This window comes from Camelus bactrianus, chromosome 26, assembly GCF_048773025.1.
Source record: "Camelus bactrianus isolate YW-2024 breed Bactrian camel chromosome 26, ASM4877302v1, whole genome shotgun sequence".
NCBI classification, from domain to species: domain Eukaryota; kingdom Metazoa; phylum Chordata; class Mammalia; order Artiodactyla; family Camelidae; genus Camelus; species Camelus bactrianus.
The window spans coordinates 15969681-15991527 of NC_133564.1; the positions used below are offsets into that span (position 1 = coordinate 15969681).

At 44.5% G+C, this 21847-nt stretch overlaps 1 protein-coding gene across 9 annotated transcripts in view; it reads left to right on the forward strand.

The window, feature by feature from the left end:
- STOX2 (storkhead box 2) overlaps positions 1-21847 on the forward strand; it is a 175489-nt gene that overhangs the window by 44374 nt on the left and 109268 nt on the right. The window contains exon 1 of one of the 9 annotated variants that reach the window (XM_045515497.2): positions 2133-15525. The exons of the other annotated variants lie outside the window; for them this stretch is intronic. The gene's annotated coding sequence lies outside the window, so the exon portion shown is untranslated. Of the gene's footprint in view, positions 1-2132; positions 15526-21847 lie in introns of those variants that run through there. 9 annotated transcript variants of the gene reach the window in all.

Sequence of the window (21847 nt, forward strand, 5' to 3'; positions counted from 1 at the left end):
CTCAAAGCAGCAGTAAATAACATGAGTCTATAATTAGAGCCAAATTGGCCCAGAGCACTGCAGGGGTTTAAAGGACAGAAAGATCCAACCAGTCTTCCTCTTCTGTCTCAAGGGCGATCCTCCTGCCCCCTACGAGGTTATCCCATCCGAGCCAACTCCCACTGCATCCGAGGCTCTCTGCCTCCCGAATGCTAACACGGCAAACCCCCCTCTCTGACTTCCAGGTTCTGCCCTGACTCTGCTTCTCCTTGAGCTCTGTTATTTCACCCTTCACCACTCCACCCAGAAGACTGCCATGGTTTCATTCGTTTCGTCTTCTTCCGAAAAGATTCTCCCCTGAGTCGTGAGAAACCCTGTGAAGGGTGAACGTTTTTCCAGTCCCGCCTCCCCAGCTGTCGGCCACCGTGGTCGTTGTTGGTCTCCTTTTCTGTCTTGCATGCCCCCTCCTTGTTTTCTGGAAAGTTGCCTCGTTCTTGTTTTGCATCTATTCTGCATTGATTTCACTGGCAGTCCCCCTCCCGCCCATGCTTCCATGAGTATTTCCCAAGTTTCAGGCCTGCCTGTGTCCTCATCCTCGCCCTCGGATGCTCCATCTCCACTCACCTCTTTTGAGCTGTCACTGTAAAGGATTCGGTAACCATTTCTCAAACAGGTACTGGGTGCCCGCTGTGCACGAGGCATCGATCGGGGCATTGAGAATGGAACAGTGACAGGACTGGGGGGGTGCCTGCCTCCTGGGGTTTGTGGTCCAGGGAGGAGGAGGGTCAGGTGCACAGCTCACATCAGCACAGTCTGGAAGCCACCCCACGGGGAGGGATACGGCTCCTGTGGGAACTCAAGGGCGGGGGCCATCTGACTTCACCTGGGCGGGTGAGTCTGAAATCCACAGCCTCCTGGCGCCCCGACTTCTCTCTGGAACTTCAGTCCCTCTTGGATAACCATCACCACTGCCAAACACATCGTGTCTAAGAGAAAGTATCCTTTTCCTCCAAGCGAACTGCCCTCCATTCTGCCCCGTTTCTGGCAGTGGAACCAGCCTTTCCCCCACTTACTGAGGCTGGAAATCTGGTCACACTAGGTTTCTGATTTCCCTTCAGTTCCTCACCCAGTCACTCACCCACTTCTGTCAGCAGCTCCGCTGTGATTGCTCTCAGCTCTGCTCCCTACTTTCTGTCCCCAGTGTCCCTGCCTGTGGCCAAATCCTCACTGCCTCCTTTCTGCCCTCTTCAACGTTTATAAATGGGCAATTGACTTATTCGGAGGCAATTTACAAAAATGACCCAAGAGGTTTATGTCTATAGTAGACAAGTTTCAGAATATCCAGATAAAGAGAAAGAAGGAAAGGAAGAAGAGAAAAATAACATTTCACCACTCAGATGACATTCCTATTAAAGCTGTGTTATTTAACCTCTTAAACTTCTCTTCTGTATCCACATATCCAAATATTCTCATATGTAAAAATGTGAAAAGTATCTCACAAATTGTGATTCTATTCTCTGTAGGGTTTTGTAGCTTACTTTTTAGTACTTAACCTATATGTTTGCTCTCCCACATCTGTAAATGTAATTATTTGTAATCATTTTTCATGGCTGTACAATGATTTGAAATAATTCGTACATTAATCTCTATAGCATTTCAGTGCATTGTATACCACTGCTAGGTAATCTTCTTAAAACATTTTTCATTTTTGCTATTCTTTTGTGCAAAAAACATCAATAGCTTCTTATTATCTGCACACACACACACTCTCTCCTCTTTATATAAGAAGGCTTTCTGACTTTCTCAGTCTTCAGTGTCCCTTCCCTCACCAGGAGTACAGTTATTCAGACCATACTTTGGTGATCATACAAAAAGTACCTTATATCATCCATCCTTCAGGAAGATGGGGCCGCGGGGACGATGGAGGGACAGTTCTTGGCGTGTCCACGGCACCTCGCTCAGTGCCCTGCTCCTCCCTTGGCCCACTGTCTCTTTCCCTTCACTGCTGTCCAGTGTCCTGGGGCTACAGATGTGACCGGGCCACCTCCGAGCTCTGACTCCTGCGCAGTGAGAGCGGGAGACAGCTGTGTACACACACAGAGGCCGGAGGGCAGGACCGCGGTGCTGCGGGAGCAGAGGGCTCTGACCGGGCGACCCGGGAGCTAGTCTTCAGGTGCGACGGGCTCTCACCAAGTTCAGCTGGCGGTGATCAAAGAGGACGGGGCGGGAAGTCTGCAAAATGGGGCGCAGTGGGCAGTCCTTGGAAGGCAGGAAGCCAGATTGTGGGTGTCGCTGTGGCCGTGGCCGGAAAGAGATGGCAGGTCCAGGGGGATGAAAGGCCTCTGCGGGGAGGTCTCAGTCCACCCAGCAGACAGCTTTGATCGGGCCGATTAAAGGGTGAATCGCGGAGAGTCAGTGTGAGCCTTGTTCCCCTGGAAATCATGATCGAGTTCTGTTTCTGTGTTTTTATGATTTTGATGTTACAAGTCAAATCCTGAAACCCAGGGCTATCCAGGCTATTTTATGGAACTGACTGGATTTGTTTTTTCTAGTCTAGCAAGGGACTAGAAAGCCTTTGTCATATCTGGGACTTTATTTTCATTGTCTCAATATTGCTTCTATTAGGATTAGGTCATGTCAGTTTTGTTCAGTGATAGAAAGGCAGGTTAGAGTGTGTGTGTGTTTACATACCTGTCAACACATTAAAGCTGGGCAGAACGATGACTATACCTCTCTGGGGAAGAAGCAAAAACCTTTTAAATTTGCTGTTCAAAGGTGATACATAATTCTGCAATTAAATACCTGTGTTTTAAAAATCACATCCCTTTTTGCTGATGTCTGTACCCATTTTGTATTTAGTTCACTGTGAATTTTTAAATCAGGAAATAACTCGCTCCAGTTTTGGAATAAGGAGGTAAGGAATTATTCAAGCTTCACAAATAGAATCACAGTGTTTTGAACTGTGAGGGACTTTCCATTTGGTCCAGTCTCCTCATTTGACAGGGAGGGAAACTGAGGCCGTCATGGGTGAAGCAGTTTGCCCAAAGGGACGCAGCCAATTAGCAGCTCAGCCAAAATCAGAATCCAGGATTTCTGACTTCCAGGTCCTTTGACCTTTCCACTGCCCCGTGGCTCCATCCTCGTTAAAAAAAAAAAAAAAAAAAAAAAAAAGAAAGAAAGCAAGGAAAAGAAAAAAAAATTGGAGAATTGAGCTGACACATTGCTTTAATTTTCCTGCCTCTTTACAGAGTGTGAAAAATCCTGTACTTTAAAAGAAACATTTAAAAATGTATCCGGACGTGTAAAGAAGATCAGGAATATTTGTGATATGCTAATTAGAAAGTATCTCATTATGCAGGAACCCGGGAAACTTGGCAGGGGGGGATGCTATTCAGAGTAACTTAAGAAAACTTCAAAGGTAGGACAAAAGAGTGTTCTTCCTATTTGTTTGATTATGTGTGGCCGCCATCAAACTTCTGATCGGCTCTGACACCTTTATAACACACGGTATAGAAACGGGGAGGTGAGCAAACAATTTCATTTCCATCCGAGTTTCGCCGGGTGCAGGGGAGGGCCTTTCCCGCCGCCCCGCCTGCCAGACTCCCTCCTGCAGAAGCCTGTCTGGGCCACCAGCGGCCGTTTGCAGAGGGATTATGTTTTGGCAGCCATGCTAATCGCTCCAAGGTGACCCACTATTTGGAGAAACAGATCCTTTTCAGTTGTTGTTACGGAACACGAATCCAGTGATGCAAGTCATTACTTGGGGGAAAAACCAGTCAAAGTGTATTTTCTCCCTGCGGCTGCTCATTCCCCCAGATCGCTCCTACCTAGCAGTGCTGCTCCTTCTGAAGAAGTTCTAAGTGCCATGGGGAGAGACGCCAGAACGTGGTCGGACTTCAAGTTCAGGAGTAGACATGAGCCCTCATCAGCTGAGAGAAGCTGCCCCCACCTCTGGGGAGTCCAAAGAACCCCTGGGGAGAGTGGGCCACCCCATCGCCTCGGCAGGGCCTCACCCCTGCTGCTCAGGGTGCCTTTCTGCCTACCGTCTGCGTTTGCACCCGACCAGACCTTGTCTGGTGTGTTTGGTGCAAAGGTGCGGTCCTAGGTACCAGAGAAGGTGAAGGGGAGTGGGAGCGTGCAGCCTCTAGGTGGAAGAGGTCCTGGGGAAAGAGAAGGACCCCTCAGAAAGCCAGTCCTGACTTTAGAAGTGACTTTCAAGCAAGGTTTATAGTAGAGCACTGTGAATTTTAGAATTAGAACAAACTGGTTTGGGATCCCAGTTTTGCTTACTACCTGTGTGACCATGAACTACTTGTTCTCTGCGTGCCTCAGTTTCTTTGTCTGTGAAATGGGTTGTGGTGATTACTGGTTTTTTTTTTTTTTTTTTTTTTTTTTTTTTGCGGCATCAATGTGCCACTGTTGTAAGTGACATGCCTGGCAGGTTGTAGGCTCCTTGGGGGTTCCTCAAAAATAGGGACAATGATCATTATTCCTGTATTCATGATGATATGAACATCAATACATCGAAAAACATCTTAGTTTAAATCAAGACCCCAAAGAGAGCTGAAATGTAGATTGACAGCTCAAAGAATTATCGAGAGGAAAGTGGACATGCCCATGTAAGGACCATCCAGGTTAAAATGAGAACATTAACTGTGTCCCAGAAGCCTCCTCACCCCCACCTGCATGACTCCCCCTTCCCTGCTCCCCAGGTAGCTGGTTCTCTAAGCTTCTCACCCTCTGCAGACGCTCAGTGCAGGTTTCCCAGATTCCGGGCACTGGACCCCAGTGGGCGAGGTGGCTGGGGTTCTTGTGCCCCTGGAGCTCACATTCTAGAGGCGGGAGCCAGGGGACAAAAAGACACATGAATTAATTAATCCGATGATTTCAGATAATGCGAGGTGCCATTACGAAGAAAGTAGATAGGATAAGGGCTGAAAAATGGACCCAGCAGAGGGTCCTTCTGAAACGGGGTCAGGGAAGGCCCTTCCTAAAAAGTGACATTTGGGAAGACCTGGGGAGGAGGAGCCCCTGCGGAGGGAGAAGCCTGGGGCCTTAGGGCGTGGTGGAGAGAGAGGCCGGAGTGCAGGAGAAGGTGGCCCTGGAGTAGGCAGAGCTCACATCGGGAGGGCCTGGTAGCCATGGGAGGTAATTGGGTCTTGTTCTAATTGAAATAGGCACTAAGATCAGCTGTAGTCAGTGCTGTGAGGCAAAGTACTAAGGAAATTCAGAGGAGGGAGAGACTGCTTCCACGCCTGTCCTTTCTAATGGCATCTTCCTGAACATTGGGTAACGTGTTACAAAGCCCGTTCACATGTAGGGCCTCCATCAATCCTTACGACCACCTATGAGGGCCACAAGAACAGTGTTCCCTGTCAGGGGTGAGGCGATGGAAACTGAGGCCTTAAGCCTCGTTGCAGAACTCTTTTTACACGCAAGGAGCCCACTGATCCTCCTCTTTGTCTTATTAATAACATAATGGTTCAGAATCTTCCTGCCTAAGAAACCGATTCCCTCCTGCAGGGGCCAGTGAGTCTTGTGTCTTCCTAAAGGGTATTTGTGGAACATGAGCCACACGCAGTGCTCATGAAAGAAGGGGTCCCAGCTGAGTGAATGTAGACATGGTGCACAGCGCCCCCCTCCCTGGAGAGTCCCAGTGTAAAATGGTGTAAAGGCTCTGAGAAGGTCTGCAGTGATCAAACACAGTGACCTGACCATTTCCAAACCTAGCCACAGAACCCCTTTTCATATGCAGCGTCCGTGGACATCTCAAGGAACGCAAGTTCTGGGAATGCCATTAGGAAAATACCAGCTGGGAGACTTGCTATTTGGTGTTTACTAAATGATCTCTTGAAAGAGTTCAATTATTTCCTGAGCCCGAAACTCCTCTCTCTCTGAAAGGATTAGAAACCACATTTGTAAAGCACTTCCATATGCTTAGCATGAAGAACCTGGATAAACGGAGATTCAAAGTGTTGAAAGTCATAAATCCACTCCTGTTTTGAACACTCATGTTAATTACGTTGCCCTGTGAACTCGTGGCGTTTCCATGACTATCGTGCCGTGATTGGCTTGTACTTCTGGATTGTAGGATGTGTCTGGTTTAAAAGATGAATGTCCTAAGCCACGTGTGGCTTTGATTTTGGATTAGTATCCATAAGGATGTGTATTTACATAGAAAAGAGTCCATTTATAGGTCACTGGCAATCTTCTCTACCTGTTTTCCATCAGATTCCTCTTCTTTTAATTTTTTTTTCTTGCTCTGACTTAGGGACTTAACACAACTTTACCTGGCGTTGCAGGAAATGTTTCTGATAGATGTTCACAGAAACCCTCCCGAACACCGGCAGTTTGTGGACAAGTGCCTGATTCACTTCTAACTTCTTTTGTCAAGGCGCCAGGGACCCAGGCAATGATGTGTGCGTATTATTTGATGCCACTGTTGTTTTCCCTTTAATTCCTCTTTCACTTAAAGGTCCAAAGCCCCTCATTAGTGTTTCTAAAACTGCAACAATTTGTACTTTGGGAACTCTCAGACTTCTTTTTTTCATAAAAGTTACTGAGCCTTACAGTATTTATTTTATGTTTATACCACCTTCCTTCAAGATAAAAATAGGTAACAGTTTTGTAGCACTTAATGTTCAAGAAATTGCTCTGTGTGCCAGATGTATACAAACTCATCGAATTCTGGTAGCCCCCCGAAGCAGACCCTGGTGTTATAGCATGGACTAGGAGACCGAAGGAGAGAGAGGTCACGGTGATAGGAATGGGACATCTGAGGTCTGAACCCAGGCAGTCTGGCTCACAGTCTAAGATGTGCAGTCTGTGCACATAGACGCTCCATTAAATTACGTTTCCTCAGATGATTTTTACGTTGCTATGGTGCAGAGAGATGCTGCTAGTGCCGTTTTTCTTAGATATATATATATTTATATTTGAACTCATGTTCCAGATAGGAATGATGCCTTTCCCACTAAGTTTGTCCCTTTCATTCCCAGAAATTTTTGTGGAAGATACAGATGACATAAAGGCTGCCAGGTGGACTTGAGTTTTAGGACATGGTAGAGTAGGCGGAGTGGCTGGGAAGTCAAGAGGAGTGAGTTTCAGTCTCAGCATTGACTCGGACGAGCTCTGGGCCCGTGTCCGTGTTACTCGACTTTTCGGAGCCTAGTTTTTACGAGTACAATGATTTTAGCTTCAAAGTTCCAGGAAGCCGCCACACCAAACAGTAAGAGAAAGGGGTTTGGTTGCAGGACCAGCCCCTTGAGAGAAATGCAGGATCAGGCTGGTTCATGTCAGGGTGACCTGGCCGTGTAGCACTTTCCTGGCACTTGTGGGGCTACGAAGAGCAGGGATGGACGGGTCTCCCAGGGAGACGCCACCTTTAGAGAAGGTGCACCTTTGTTTGAGTTTTTCTGGTATGCTCTTTGTCATTGTCAAACAATTATGATTTTTTTCCGGGTTATACATTACTACTGTCAGCAGATTTTGTCACTCTTGCTTGTTAGCACAAGTATAGTCATCACTATCAGAGGAACAAAGCTCAAAGGAGTTTGCATTTTTCCCCCCTGTTGTTAGTTTGGTTTGTGAATCAGATTTGACTTGAGCCCAATATCCTGACAGCACTTCAGGGTAACCAGTGACCTTCGTGCTCAATGGCAATCATGTTAGAGCAGCTCTCAGTTTTGAATTAGATCGTTATTCTCATTCTGAATTTAATATCCGATCTGGAAGATGTCTCTTTGGTTTCTCATAGTATTGTTGATGAAACGTGCTCTTGTACAAAAGGGATATGAGAATCTAACAGACTAACTGCACCGAAAAAGACCTCATTTCATTGTATGGCATTTCGCACCTTCCTTAAGGCCTCCTTATTGCTCTTCTTAAGTTTTACATTTAACTTATCTTTAATGTTATTTGAAAAATCTAAGACTAGAACAGAATATAGGCAAGTGTAAATGTTTAATCACCTGGGCTCGCTGGCTGTCAGTAATAGAAGTCTTTGAAGTTTGTTTTCTTATGACTAGTTACATTTGGCCTGTCAATTTGGTTGTAAATTAAACTTTGTTTTATCGCAGACTTGATGGCCTCAGACACTGCACTCGCTTTAAAGGATATGAAATATTAGCTCACGGACAGGTAGGGGCAGGTAATACAGGTCTACATAAAATATATGAAATGATCAGTGGATTTTATTTTTTTAAATCAACATGACCAGAGGTTGAAGCAGTTCACCCTCATGTTTGCTGTCTGTGGTACAAATGCCAGGAAAGAGAGAAAAGCTGTTTTCTGCTGTACTTTTTTTCCGTGAATGAGGGCTATTTTTTGTGTCAAGGAATCAGTGGCTAAACTTCCCATCACTGGCTTTCAGCTCTAGAGCTGCCTATGAACAACTTTGTCGATCTTAGAGAAAATCATTGTAGGAGTGTGTTCACTCCATACTTTCAACAAAAATAGTCAACAACCTGTAATAAGACTAGAAGAGAGTTTTATTTGAGCCAAACTGAGGACTAGCCCAGAAGCCAGCTTCCCGGGTTGCTCTGAGGCGCTGCTCAGGAGAAGCATGTTTCCAGCACAGTTTTATATCTTGTTACCACAAAGAACATTAACAAGTCAGGGATACATTCCTTCAAGGTTTCAAAAAAGAAAACCCAGAGATCAGCACATATACGGCGAGTTAGCGTGGCCTTGGCACCTGGGAAGGGGGTCTTATCGTCAGGGGAGGACTAGCATTGGCGTCCCAGGAAAGAGGCGTTTAATCTTTATTTTAACATGGACATTCTGGTCAATGTGCCGTTTTTCTTTAGTAATTAAAGCGGATGTGCAATCTATGTTTGATAGGCCACAAGCAGGCTGTTTTTAGTTAGCATAAAAATCAAGTTAACTCATGTGTAAGCCAGAATGACTTCCCTAAATTTCAATACGTGAAGTTTTCTTTTATCAATACGTTAGGCATGTGGGGGTCCCTCAAGTGCTTAAAAAATGGTTTTTCTCTAAACTTCCATTTTCATTTCCTGATAGCGCTTTAGGAAATTGCACCAAGACTCTGATTTAGAAACTCCCAGATTGCCTTTAAAACTTACTGAGACGGAGGGGGAAGGGGGGATATAGCTCAAGTGGAAGAGCACATGCTTAGCATACACAAGGTCCTGGGTTCAATCCCCGGTACCGCCTCTAAAAATAAATAAGTGAACCTAATTACGCCTCCCCCCAAACAAAAACAAAAACAAAAACAAAAGCCCCAAAAATAAAACTTGCCGAGGTTACTTACTGAGGGTTTACAGAGAGATGTCAAAACTGTGACCCAGGAAGAGAAAAGAACAGAACTTGTTGAGCGCAAGAGCCCAAGCAGCGAAGGCCAGCCTGGCGAAGGGCAGACACGCCCCTTCCGGACAGGGCGACTGAGGCCAAGTGAGCGCTCGGAGAAGGCGAAGTCTGGTTCCTTCTTGATCAGCTCATCATTAAAAGTCGGCCCCTCTCTCTCCCTCTTCAGAGACAGCCTGCATTCTGTCCATGGAGTGTGTACCTACTTTTAATCTGAGCACCCGACCCCCACACACCTCGTGGCCTTTCTCTTGCCTTTCAGTGTATCTCTGAATAAATCTGCCTTCACTCGAAAGAAAGAAAGAAAGAAAGAAAGAAAGAAAGAAAGAAAGAAAGAAAGAAAGAAAGAAAGAAAGAAAGAAAGAAAGAAAGAAAGAAAGAAAGAAAGAAAGAAAGAAAGAAACTAAGAGAGAAAGAAAGAAAGAAAGAAAGAGTCACAGTCGCTTCAAACAGTGGCCCATCCAACCGTGATCCTGCTTTACAGTGGGGCTGGCCGTTACCTGTTTTTTGTCATCCTGAGAACAGGTTTCCCTTTACGAGTGCAGGGTATGTTTCCCATCCGAGCTCTTGCACCATATAGTTAATGCTTGGCTTGGGCCGTTACTGTCAGTGCATTGATGTCCACTGAGCCTCTTTGCTGGTCCAGGTTCTGTGCTGGGCTTGGGGGACCCAGAGGTGAGTAGCTTCTCCTCAGGATCTCTCACAGCCCCACAGAGGGTAGTAGACAGGGAAAGAATTTACCACCAAGGGCCACGTGTTGGTGGAGCATCCCCAGAGAGCGAGGGGTGCACCAGGAAGAGGACCTGATTGCTCAGGAGAGTCAGAACTCCTTCAGCTTTTCATGTGTGGGGTTTGAAATTTGTATGATATGGGCTGAAATTAATATGCCTCTCAAACATTGGCATGTGTCTGAGTCTGGGTTTGGGCACCTGCTCAGTGAATCTGTATTTACCCTACATGCCTCTTTTTTTCAGCATGATCACCATGACGACAGCCTCTCAGTGGCCTCAGAGATGAAATGTTAGGGAAACATTTGGACATCCAGCCAATAAATCCCAGAAATGATTTTGCTAATAAAATGTAGTGACAGCTTTAGAGAAGACTCTAGCATCCCAGGTAGCCATGGACCATCATTTCTTTAAGTCCTTCCTGTATGTACAGATTGGGTAGCAGAAGACCCATCTGAATCTTACTAGGGCGTCTGGGTGTGCTGGTGAGGTGGCGGAAGCTTCTCCAGAGACGAATGCCATCCCTGAGGTGAAGGTGGCCCAGGTGCCCGTGAAGAGCTTAGGGCAAAAAGGAACTTAATTAAACTAGAGGGAGACGTGCCACAGCAGTGCTGTGATCCTCACTGTCAAGGAGTCACATGCTCAGCTTTTCCCATGGAATCAAAGCTGTTAGTCTTTGACTCCAATTCAAGACCTTATGGAATGTAGCAAGACCTCAAAAGAGTGGAAATATGGTGCCTGGCTTAACTGAGTTTTCTGGTTTATTAAGAGTAAACCCTTTTGTTAAGAGTAAACCCTTTCATTTAAAAAAGTAAACCCTTTTATTTAAAGGAAACCGTTTTATTTCCTTCTCTGCCCTTGTCCCTGAAAATATGCCTTTAATTTGGAATTAAGTTTGAAAATACAGTGAATTCCTTCGATTCTTTTGGGGTTTATTTGGGGTTTGGGAGATTTTTCCCAGGTTCATTTGACTTTGGTGTTAATCCTCATGTTGAGAGATGAGAATATAGCTCTTGGAAATTCAGATGATGTTCTACGACTTTGCACAACTAAATAAACACTGATTATGTATTTACTTGATACGTGAAGGTTCTGGTTAGTGAAATTACCGTTTAGCAGTACAGCAGTGATGCGGGCTGTTTTTAGTACGACAAACTCAAGAAAGCAGGCTCTTCTACTCTCTTACAACACAGTTTTGCCACCAAAAGGAAAGAAAATAGACAATAAAGAAAATAGAAACCACTGCTTAAAAATACTGTCAGAGTCATTAGAGGTGGCTAGAAACTGACCGCCATCGAAAGCTATTCCGAATCCATGTCTGTTATCAGTGGTGCATATAGGTTGATGGGTAGAAACAGATGTTTGTAAGGTATACCTAAGCTCTTTTTCACTGTAACCATAGGAATGTGGTGAAAGGTTAGAAACTGTAACGTATCACCTTTTCAGTGGGCTTACTTATATTTTCATCATTGGAGGTAATTTTTGTTACTGTATCTATATGCTACCCGATTGCACAGTTTGATAATAGGAAGCGCTTTTATTCCTTAGATGAAATCAGTAGAGCTGAAATTCGGTATAACTGTCAGAATGCTTAGAATAGTCATTCATCACGCTATTAATTTGCTAACTCAGAGTCGACCTTTATTCATTTTGGCTTCACTAATTTTCAATTTTGTGATTATTTGGATAGAAGTTGGACCAGAGTTACCTTTTTGTGGGATTTGCGATGAGGCTTGTTAGATTATATAATTGCATAAATAGAAACAATCAGTGACTATTTAAAGCTACTTAAGGGACTATTCTTTGGAAGTTCCCCTGTCCTTGAAAACATTGATAAGCTATTTAAACATCATTCCTCTCAGTCTAAAGGAATCCCGGAGACAGTTTACTTTTCCTTGTATTTTTTTCTTTTTGTGATGTATTCACTCTGGGCATTCTTACAGAAGGACCACAGAATGGGCTTCTGAGTCGCAGAGGGCTACTTTAAGCAGACAGTCCATCATGTGACACGGGCTCTTTACCAACATTTGTTTATGAGTTGATTTGGAGCAGCTCAGAACCCATACTTCCAAAGGGGAAAAAATCATTTAAAATAGTGAATACATTTTTAGACTCAACTACCAACACCGATTTCATTCTTTATGCAGCTGTGATGTTATCTCTCGTCTCTCTGACCCATAATACTGTTGTATAACGCACTGAAACTGGAGTCCTGGAGCCACCATCTGATTAAGGTGCCTTTGGTGGGCTGGCTCACCTAGGTAGAACATTAATATTCTCATCATATTAGTAATGTCCCCTACGTTAGGGATTATGTCGGCTTTTTGTGCTCTGGACTGTGATGCGAATTACCATTTATAAGATTCTTTCTTGGGACAATGCATTCTCCAGCGGATTGCGGTTTATAAATTTTAAGTCAGGGAACACCTGCATACATATTTGACTTGTAAGAATGAGGGTAAACTGTTTAACAATAAGGATCCTCGGAGATTTAAGACTCTTTCTTTGAATAGTCACATGATTATGATCCTGACAGCATTTCCGTTGTTCTCAGTCTTTCAGCATCATCTCAGCTGTGACACTGAGTAGGGAGGGTTTCAGTTACAACTGCGTTGAATGTGAAATTGCTGGTTAATGGGACCTTCTTTATCGATAGAACTTCATTCTTAAAAATATTAAAGTGTACTTTCTTGAAAATACAGTGAATTCCTTCAAAAGAGGATTCTTTTTAAAAAAATGTTAATAACACTTTACTTTTTCTTTTTTTTTTTTCTTGGTTGAGGTATAGTTGATTTACAATATGATATAAGAGGATTCTTTATTTCACAGTTTTTATTAATCCCAGTTACTCTGCCTCTGGCAAGCCCACATTCATGGAGTTTACTGAATGTAAAACTTGCTTGGAATCTTACATGATTCTATCCTGAAAGTTAAACTTCAGACCTAGATGCAGATACCGGTCTCACGTGGCTCACTTAATGCTTGCCTAGAATTACTTATAAGCTTTGTACTGCTTTGATCCCTTGTCTGTTTTATCTAATGTGAGGCCACACTGATTATCATTCTGGTGAGCAGGTACCACTTCTGCCTGGGTTTAAGAGGAGAGGCCGTTCTCACACAAGGGAACCCCAGCCTCTATTCCTTGGAGCCAAATCTGCTGCTCCAGGTACGCCCATGGAGTTTCGGTTTTGGTTTTTATTTTATTTTGCAACTGTCTTTCTCCCTTTAAGGACTGTGAAATTTCTCCAGGGAATAAGAATTCTTTGCCCTCTTCTTGGCTGCCTCACAGAGCGCATGTCTTTTTTTAGTGCCTCGGATAGGCGCTTCCTGCTCTTTTTTCCAAATCTTGCTAAACTTGAAAAAGTTTTTGAACCCTGAAAAATGTGTATCCTGATCTACTTTCAGTACTCCTGCCAGTGACTAAAATTATGCTAATTGCTTTTAATCTCCTGGTCACTTCGGTTTTGGTATGAGAACATCTTAGTACTTGTGAACAGGCTTTTGTGCCAGAAAAATAATATGAAACCCTTGCTCAGAAAAATAGTGCCATTAGGGGCCATCAGCCACACCTAATAATGGCAATTAATGACAATCAGGGGCCAACTCACTGCCTGCCATATTCTGACTTTTTTTTTTTAAAGGAGCAAAACATATGAAGTTTATTTTATTATTATTATTTTTTTTTACTTTGTGCAAATATTTTTACATCTGCTTGTGATTATTCTGCCTTGTAACTACCACCTCAGGCCCAGTTCTTTTTAGGGGGAAAAAAATGAATTCCTTATGTAATAAGTTATCGTTTGGAAAATTTCTCTGACAGACCGTGAGCTCTTCTTATGAAACATTCAATACAAAAAAAAAAAAAAAAAAAAAAAAAGAAAAAGGAAAAAAGTACAGCTATAATTCACTGCAGGAATTTGAGTTTATAGGAGAAAGATGGTGGCTCCTATGTATCCAAGCTAGTTACTTTGATAAGGGTGGAACTTTGTACCGCGTATATGAAGGCAATAATGTAACATGAAGGACTGCAGCATAAAAACCCCATCACATGGATAAACGATCACTTGTACCAAGACAGCGAGGCATTGAGGGGAGCCTTTGGGAAGATACTCAAGATGCTTATTTACTAGAAACATCTTCAGCTCCGGGGGATACGGAAGCATACACCCTAAAGGCAGAGTAACAGATTCCAGCATATGTGTCATCATTATATGTACTTAAAAAAAACCACAAGTACATTTAAAAAATTTACATGTAAGGGAGAAATACAAAAGCCGTGTGTCAGAGACTTGACTCGCAGATTTAACGTTACTAACAAAAGGGGCTTCTTGCAGATTGTGAAGCGGTGGTTTTTAAAATTAGAAGTTGGGTGTGTTGTAACCTGAGCAACATATGATATAGCTGTTGCCAGGGTAAGGGGACTGCTTTTGCCAAAAGCTGAGTAAACAAACAAGATAAACCCACATAAATGGATGACTCTGGTCCCCGCAATTCATTGACCATCTGCTTAATTTTTTTTTTTTCTTAATTCTGTGTTTTCTCCCCCGACGCTATCTATGTATCTGACACTTTGGAATTCAGATCTGCTCTAATGAGATTAGTTAGCCATCTTAGTGTTCTGCTGTTTGCTTTTTCTGTGAAAGTTTGAAGAACCATGAAACCCCTGGACTCAACCCTCAGACCTAAACATTTCAGAACATCATGTTCTGAGACTTGTGTAGAAGCTGCGAATATTACTTCTCAGACTTTTTTAAGTGCTACTTATTTTTCCAGAAGCCGTCCCTTTATTTTTAATATAAAGGGAGTCTTCAGGCTTTTCCCTGCATGCCACATCCTGCTGGCACGTTTAGATCTGCCTGGAAGCATTTTTGTATCGCACACACCTAAAAACGTGGAGGACTGGTTTGTTTCTTGGCATGCTCTGTTCTGGATTTTAGGAGGGTGTCAAAGACAGCCTTGTCGACTGTTGAAGGACCTTGCTGGCAACCCAGGACACGCAACCTTTCCTCTGACACACTGTGACTTGGGGTTGTCTTCGCAGAGACTGTGGGTGTAATAAGGCCACGCGGTACCGTCTCACAGGTGTGTTGAAAGCGTGAGACGATGTGTATGAACAGGCTTTGAGTTCTTTGGAAGAGAGCAGTTTCAATCAGGCGTGTAATTAGTTTCATCCCCATTATTATCGTGCTTCTCCTAAAAACTGCCCAGGGAATTCCACAGTAACAACCCAGTGTTGTGGCTGTATCAGCCTGAAGCTGCCAGAGCTGCCCTCCATGGAGGTGGCTTCATTTTCCCAGGATTGTCACCCCAGTGCTCCGCAGAGAGGTTGAAGTGACGTCATCTCAGATCAGAGAGTGCGGCTGAACTCTGCTCTCCAGGCTTGCTGTCCCCTCCAGCTGAAGTCCTGGCACCTGCCTTCTGCCTTCTGTTGTGCAAAAGCCCACCTTTTCCGCACACCGGCTGGATGTCTCAGACAGCTTTGCTTGTGGCTTCGGTAAGTGCATGGTGAGTGGACTGTCACTCCGTCTCCCTTAGAGAAGGGCTGCTCTGACTCAGACACGGTTCTCGCAGTATCCCAGCAGATGGCAAGAGACAGATTGGAGAGACTTAGAGAGAAAAAAAAAATAATGGCTTGGGTGCCTGCAACCCACGTTCTGAGCTGCATCTCCAGTTGGGATATTTTCTTAATCGGTGACATTGTGGGAAAGTCTTCATCCCCTGGGAAGAGTGAGCTTTTTGCAAGTCATTTTCTTTTTGGAGGTGGGGGGTGCCTGCCCTTCTCTTCAAACCTAACCCTCCCTGCTGTCAGAACTGAATAAGAAAGTCTTTTGTGTGTACTGTCTCTTAGAGACGGGGAGAGCCATGTGGCCAGAGCTTGAATTCACAGAATTCTCCTGAAGCAGCTGCGATCTCGAATTGACTCCTGGAAAGCTCAGAGAGTCTCAGGAGGACTGGAGGTTTCGAATGAGCTTGTATCGCTGTTTTGAGTGTTTTAAAACGTACTTATTATTTTAAGTGATTGTACAGAGCCTTTCTACTGCCTTTTTCTCTATATTTGTAGAACTGTGCGCATATATGCTCAGAAACTACATATATTGCATGGTTTTCGAGGATAATTACATTTGCATGTTGCGGGAAACCTTTGGCTTCTGTGCACCCTCAAGAACAGACTCACATACATCTCATGAGCTCCCGTTCCTCAGGCTGGGAGTGGCTCCCTGCTGCCTCATTCACTGGCCAACGTTCTGCCCCAGGGGGCGTCAGAAAAGCCCGTCACCAGGGGCCTGAGGTGATGAGATAGTGGGGAAACAGCTCCAATGCTTTTGCATATTTATTTCTCTCTAAGAAACGGAGGTTCTTCCCTTCTTTCTCTTTCCCCCCGTGCCTCCTACAGGCTTTCATCTCAGGCAGGTGGTGGTGGGTACCACGGTCAGGGCCTTAGAAGACGGGGCAGGAGGAAGGGGCAGTGGGTTCTCTTCTCCTCTGTGATTGCACTTACTGATGTCGAATCGCTTTTCTAGGGTGTCTCTGCGTGTGCCCCAGGCCAGGTCCCCTTTTGGGGAGAAGAGCTGGGGACTGGGGACCCCGGGGCTGTGCGCCCTGGGGAGTCCTCCCTCACGTGCTCTGGGAGCCTGGCCTCCGCACCCGCATTGCTGGCTCTTTACTTGCCTTTCCCGCAGCGGTCGCTGGTGCCTCTTTGCAAAGCCCTCTGAGAAACTTGAGAGACAGTGTATATTTTGTCAAAAGAGGGAGGAAGCGGAAGGTCAACTTAAAACCTGCTCTTGAGAGCGATGGCATTTTGCTCATTGTAGTCTTTACATCAATTCTTTGGATGGTATTGACCCAGGGACCCCAAGCCAGCTGGCGTTTTACAGGAAGATTTTGCTGATAGGCGCCTTGAACCCCCACGTGCTCCCCAAGAGGTCCAGATCTCCTGTGGACCCAAGTTCTGTTTCTTGGGGACACCTGAACCCTGTCCCTGACACACAGACTTCTTTTTGAGAGAGATCGTGTCTGTCGTTTGAACTTGGAGGGGAGACTCCAAGCAGTCGGAGTCATTACCCCCGACTTGGCCAGGCCCCAGTCTCCTGGCAGCTTCCCAAACACGCCTGCAAAGGCTGTGCATGCTGGCCTTCCAGGGGTGTCAGGGAGCCTGGGTGTGGTTCCCTCTGGGGACAGTGCCAGCTCTGGCTCTGAGCAGGGCGGGGATGACTAATAGCCTTCTCGGTGTCCCTTGTTTATAGTGTTCATAACCAGAAAGGGAGCTCCACCAGAGAAGGGGTTTCTAAAAATGAAAAGTAGTCACATTAAGCGGGGCCCGGAGGAGAGGCTGTCAACCGAAGTGATTTGAGAGGTGCTAAAAGCCCCCCTCCCCCGCACAGAGGCCACCCCTCTGGCCGCCTGCCCGGCAGGGGACCCAAGCCCCCTTCTCTCGGCTGCCCGCCTGTGGTCTGACCAGCTGTGACCCTGCTGTGCCCTCACTCTTGTCTGCAGAGTGAGTGGGGACGATCGGGGTTGCCGGGTAGGTGATGTCAGTGAGTGAGGTGGGCCAACGGGACAGTCTTGGCCATTGTGTCTTGAAACTGATGGCCCTCTGGGTACTATTGTGACTCAGGAATTGAGAACTAGACCTCAGGGTGAGAAAAGCTGACAGTGCGTGCCCCATGATACACATTCGGCTCCGTGTGGGGTAAGGACCATGGAGATGTGGGGTCTACCCTCGTATTACGACTCAGCTCCATCCAGGAATAAAGGCCTTAGGCTGTGCTATTGTTGAACTGAAACAAACAGACAGCCAGATAGTTCTCCAGCAAAGATGGGTTTATTGGGGATCAGCAGAGAATTGCAGTTCCAGGTTTGTCTGCAGCCACAGGGAGCCACGTGCATGGCCCCACAGAGCAAGGGAAGGAGAAAACTTCTATGAAGAAGAAATGGAAGTTGGGAAGGTTTCAGGAAACAGAGTCCACAACTGGCTTTTCATTGGCTGAGTCCTTGCGGGGAAGGAAGAGTCTTTCTCCTTCCCGTTGGGCTGGACGGTCTTCGCAGGGCGTGAGAGCTCCCCCTGCTGGTCACGCAGCTCTATTTAATGGAGGTTTCTGTTTATCACACTTTTTTTTTTTTTTTACAATATCTTTAATTTTTTTTGGATGCTGTAAATCTGTAAAAATGTCCCCATTTCTAAAAACATTATGAGGACTAAACAACAACAACAGCAACAAAAACCCAAGACCTTATGTGTGAGCTGAATTTGACTAATTTTCCATCTTTGGGATAAAAACCTGTCTCTAAGTTCTCTTTTAGCTCAGAAGTTTATGGGCCTTTGATTCCTGTTACCCCTGAACTAGGACCCTACTAGTATGATCCTTGGCCCAGCACGTCAGCCTTTTCTGGGAGTTTAAGAGAAATGGAGAACCTCAGACCCCATCCCAGACCTACGGGATCTGCGTTTTCACACGGTCCCAAAGATTACAGTTTGAGAAGCCCTAGGCTTGAGCATTGTTTAGGGAAAGGTTCTGCTAAAATGTTTCAGAGTGGGGGAAACATGAACACTCATCAGTATGTGAGCTCGAAAATAGGCTTTAGGTTAATTCACTGATGGGAAGAATGAATGGGTCAAAATATATAAAGATTAGTGTGGATGAAAGATGGAAACAAAGCCTGTACTTTGGTTGGGATATTGTTGTGCATTCTATGGGCACCAGGAAGCTTTGAGCTTCTGGTTGAGGATAAAGGCTTTTTTTCTTTTTTTAAACTCTATTAAAAGTTCTAAGCACCTACTTGATGCCACACTGTTCACATACTTTCACATAATTTACTTTACTAAGTCCTGACAACAGTATTTTTTCTTTTTTAAGCTTTAAATTTATTTAAACAATTTTTAATTGAAGCATAGTTAGTTTACAATGTTGTGTCAGTTTCTGGTGTACAGCATTTTGAGTTAAGAATGTTGACTTGAATGCATTAGACGAGGGAGCTGAGATGCAGGCAGCATGGGAAGCCATCCAAGGCCACCTGCTAACAGGGGAGAGCTGCGATTTGCACCCGGGAGAGCTGGTTCCCTAGAAAGCTGTCCAGTCCAAGCTCCTTTCATATAACTTTGCCAAGGCCAGGCCTTGCTGGAGACATTAACATTCTGGGATGGTTTTTTTGAGGGGGGAGAAAGACTATCTTTTAGATCTTCATTGGAGGGTTTGCCCAATAAAAAGTGAGAGCAACTCCAAAATTAGCTGTATTTGTCACTTCGTAAGGACCGATTATTCTGAGTCGGTTCTTGCGCTTAATCCAGGAATTTGGTGCCTCATTTTGATTTTGAATTTGAGTTGCAGACAATAGCACATCGAGAGCGTATCCTCAAATCTTGGCGTTAAAGAAAAAGGAATGGGTGTGAATTTAAAAAGCACGTTGTGCACCTTTTATGAAAAATCTCCCTCTATAACGACTTCTTCAGTTTAGTATTTAACATCTCAAAGCCTTTGGAAGGACTCTGCCTTCTCAAAAGTTGCCGAAGATTTTCAGCTATTGTCATCATCAGACTTCAAAGCAGAAACTGCAGGCAATTTTAATGCCAGTGTTTTTAATCCTAACCTTTGTATTGAGATTAGGACCACAAAGCAAAGCCCGTAAGGGGTAAACCGAGTTTTTTTTTTTGTTTGTTTTGCTTTGTTTTTCTTCTCCCCAAAGAATTACAGTGAAAGCCCCATTCTCTGGCACTGTTCTTTACTCACTGTTAGATTTTTTCTTTTTTGAGCTCGAAGCTGTGATGAAATCTGCATAATGGTATCTGTCGTTAAAAAAAATAACCCGAGTGATGAAAGGACGTGGTACTTACAGATCAACTTCAGGTGCTCACAGCCTGTTTCTACAAAAGATAAAGCGTCATAACTCTCCCTCAAACTGTATGTGCCATTATTCTAGTTTTTGAAGGATGCATGTGTGGATGGGGGAGGCGCTGGTGTAAATTAGATACAGTGACCTCACACAGCCTCAGCCCAGCTTCCACTGACCCTTTGCCCACAGAACCCCCTAAAATAGCCGCTGTCCCCACTCCTTCTCACCGTCCCACCTTCCCCACCTCTGTGGACTCTGCACCCACCATCCACACACCTTCCTGCTGGAGCCAGTACATCGAAAGTAGGTGCAGTACAGTGGCTGACTCCACAGAATGCTTCTGGAGAATTTCTAGTCTGTATATATATTTTTTTCAGATTCTTTTCCATTATATGTTATTATAAGAAATTGAATATAGTTCCCTGTGCTTACAGTAGGTCCTTGTTTATCTGTTTTATCTGTAGTAATGTGTATCTGTTAATCCCTAGAGATGATCTTACTAAGTGAAGTTAAGTCACTGAGAGAAAGACAAATATCATATGATATCCGTGACATATGGAATCTTAAAAAAATGATACCAATTTTATTTACAAACCAAAAATAGACTCACAGACATAGAAAACAAACTAGGGTTACCCAAGGGGAAAGGGCCGGGGAGGGATAAATTAGGAGTTTGGGATGAACAGATACAAAGTGTTTTTTGTTTTTTGTTTTTGAACTGGAATTCAACATGAGTTACTCCTTGAGTGCATAGAAAAAGCTAATAAAAATACTGCAATCGCTATGTAAGAGGACGTCTAGTCAGAAATATTCAGAAAGAGTAGTGTTTTGTGTTTCATTATGTTAATCTCATCCCCATTCAAGCCTATTTCAACCACGATTTAAATTTCCCATCTGATTGCATTCTCTCTCTGGCGCATGAGCCGTCATCCGTGTAGTTTCGTAACACGGGCGGATAATGACCAAAATGATCATAGATTGAGATATCTTTAGGGGTCTCCGTTCGAGAGGTGAAACTTAATTTGAACGAACAACTTTAAAATAACTTATTTATAACTGGTTTGAACTTGAACTGACCTAGAACTGAATTAATTACATGCAACGAGGGCCCCAGCTGAAGTACCAATCTATACTATGCTTTCTGACCAACAGTGCCACGTGAGAAGTCTGGGTAAGTGAAAGATATTAGGACTTCAGATTTAATGTACATAAATGCCCAACTCACTGTTCTGAAAAATTGCAGAAAAAATGTTTGTTCTAAAACAGGTTCCAGTCTGTTCTCTCTTTACGAGAACCTCCAAGTGGAGTTTGGGAAACGGAATCCCTGGGATGAAATGCCATTCCCTTGATCCGCCTTAGACCTGGCTTTGTTTTTCTGTGGGTGGCGTTTTCTGTTCCTTGACCCTTTCCTCCCCATTCACATCGGTCTTTATGGGTTCCTGAGTGCCGGGTTCCCACTTTTTTTTCCCCCTAGCAATTATAAAAAAGAAAACAGGGCATTTCCCAGACATAAAACTTTCTCATTTCCCAGTGAGTCAGTTAATCCTGGGCGATTGGAAGGGAAGAGTTCAGCGAAACCTAATTCAATGAAATTCCATCAATTCATTCCATCCCAGTTCTGGAGTGTACCTATGGCTGCATAAAGAGGAACAAAGCCAAGACCTTGGCCAGTGTCACAAAAATAGCTTCCTCCCAACATTTAGGTTGAATGCTTCATCCTCGTGGTTGGACAAGTGTGCTGCAGAGTTTCAGCAGCTGTTAGGATTTACTCCGCCTGAGTTGCCCTTTAAACTGCTTGTCTGACATATCTTGCTACTTATTTTGAAGGGGGCTTCATATTTCATAGAATTTTATAGCTGGAAGAGACCTTGGGAAACTTCTGGTCTAATGCATTTGCTTTGGAAATGAAGCCACGAAGCCCACAGAAGTCAAAAGACTTGCTTAAGGTCACAAAGCCAGTAGGTGGCAAAAGCCAGGCTGGAACCCTA